The sequence below is a fragment of the Chanos chanos genome, chromosome 7, assembly GCF_902362185.1.
Source record: "Chanos chanos chromosome 7, fChaCha1.1, whole genome shotgun sequence".
NCBI classification, from domain to species: Eukaryota; Metazoa; Chordata; class Actinopteri; order Gonorynchiformes; family Chanidae; genus Chanos; species Chanos chanos.
Window position 1 is genome coordinate 47,578,085 of NC_044501.1, and position 2,401 is coordinate 47,580,485.

A 2,401-nucleotide genomic window follows, 5' to 3' on the forward strand; every position below is an offset into this window, starting at 1 on the left:
ATCCGGTCACTCCCTCGCTTATAAATGAAATTCCTAAATCAAAAAAATACCATAAATGTCATGGAATAGCATGGAAAGCCTCAGAGCGGATGGTTTTAGTAACAAAGGGAATTTCGGTGCAGTTCCTTTGAAAGACTGAACTGAGGGTTGTAGTCTTTATTAACTGGAATAGCTTTGGTTGAGGCGATAACTGCTGGCAGGGAGGAGCAGGCAAAGGCTGCCCTCAGCTGTCTGTAGTTTTGTCTGTAGTTTTGTGCCCTCAGCTGTCTGTAGTTTTGTGTGTAGTTTTGTGCCTTCAGCTGTCTGTAGTTTTGTGTGTAGTTTTGTGCCTTCAGCGGTCTGTAGTTTTGTCTGTAGTTTTGTGCCCTCAGCTGTCTGTAGTTTTGTCTGTAGTTTTGTGCCCTCAGCTGTCTGTAGTTTTGTGTGTAGTTTTGTGCCCTCAGCTGTCTGTAGTTTTGTGCCCTCAGCTGTCTGTAGTTTTGTGTGTAGTTTTGTGCCCTCAGCTGTCTGTAGTTTTGTGTGTAGTTTTGTGCCCTCAGCTGTCTGTAGTTTTGTCTGTAGTTTTGTGCCTTCAGCGGTCTGTAGTTGTTTCTGATTTGGCTGCTCATATGACGTTGTCCCTGTCTGATAACCGTTTGAGCTGATTTTCAGGAAGCAGCCTGCTGATTGGTGGAAGAGGAGCTTCTTCTGGGATTCTAGCCAATAGTTTAACCTTGTCACAGCCTGTGGGTGGAGTCACCCGCGGGAGCTGGTCCTTTGCCCCCCAGCACGACTGGGAAAATGAAGAATAAATTTTCTCAGTCTTCCCAACTGGGAAAAAAGGCAATATCCAAGCTGTCCCAGTACGACGCTCCAAACTCAGATTCTTTCACTCTGAATTTCAGACCACCCCAGGCTGTGGGATCTCAGCCCCCGTGTGGAGTCCTGTCTCTCTCTGTCTCCCCCCTCAGTCTTCCTCTCTCTGTCCCCCCCCTCAGTCTTCCTCTCTCTGTCTCCCCCCTCAGTCTTCCTCTCTCTGTCTCCCCCCCCTCTCTCTGTCTCTCTCTCTCACTCATCTTCTATCTCTTCTCTCTTACTCACCTTCTCTCTCTCTCTCTCTCTCTCTCTCTCTCAGGGGCTGACATTGTGTGGAAGATGCCTGCTTTATTTTGGTTTAGTTCTGAGATGAGAATTGCAGCTTCTGACAGCAGAACATTCTTATTTACAGTCTCCCCAGTTTGACCAGTCTCCCCAGTCTGACCAGTATTCCCAGTCTGACCAGTCTCCCCAGTCTGACCAGCCTCCCCAGTCTGACCAGTCTACCCAGTCTGACCAGTCTCCCCAGTCTGACCAGCCTCCCCAGTCTGACCAGTCTCCCCAGTCTGACCAGCCTCCCCAGTCTGACCAGTCTCTTCAGTCTGACCAGTCTCCCCAGTTTGACCAGTCTCTTCAGTCTGACCAGCCTCCCCAGTCTGACCAGCCTCCCCAGTCTGACCAGTCTCCCCAGTCTGACCAGTCTCTTCAGTCTGACCAGTCTCCCCAGTCTGACCAGTCTACCCAGTTTGACCAGTCTCTTCAGTCTGACCAGTCTCTTCAGTCTGACCAGTCTCCCCAGTCTGACCAGTCTACCCAGTTTGACCAGTCTCTTCAGTCTGACCAGTCTCCCCAGTCTGACCAGTCTCCCCAGTCTGACCAGTCTCTTCAGTCTGACCAGTCTCCCCAGTCTGACCAGTCTCCCCAGTCTGACCAGTCTCCCCAGTCTGACCAGCCTCCCCAGTCTGACCAGTCTCCCCAGTCTGACCAGCCTCCCCAGTCTGACCACTCCCCAGTCTGACCAGTCTCCCCAGTTTGACCAGTCTCCCCAGTCTGACCAGTCTCTTCAGTCTGACCAGTCTGACCAGTCTCTTCCGTGTGACTGATTCAAAACGACACTTACAGTGTGTGCATGTGTTGTCTAATGAGAAGCATTACACTTGAATATCAAAGTTGTAACTTTATACGGAAAAAAAAAAGATTTTGGTATATGAAATTTAAATCTGAGGAGTAGCTGGGCTTGTTTATAAGTAAGTGAGTGAGCAGGTGATATCTGAGAGTTCTGCGTTGATTCTGTGGTTCTGGACTGTCCAGAGGCCATGCCATGCTGATGGTTAAAAGGAAGCCAACTCTTTTAGCCTGCACAGAATGTCTGGCAGAAAACGCTCGTTCATTTAAACAGGAAACCGTGTGGGCGGAGGGCGGCAGTGCTAATTGTGCCAGCGCAGCTCCCTCCCCCGAAAGGCCATTGTGACTGCGACCTGGTCACCATGGCGATGCGGAGACAGCAAACATTCCGCCAGGCATTCCAAGCGGTCACCTAGGCAATGGTAACTGATCCCACCTCATTTTGAAAAAAAAAAAAATGAATGCATAGAAATTGTCCTTG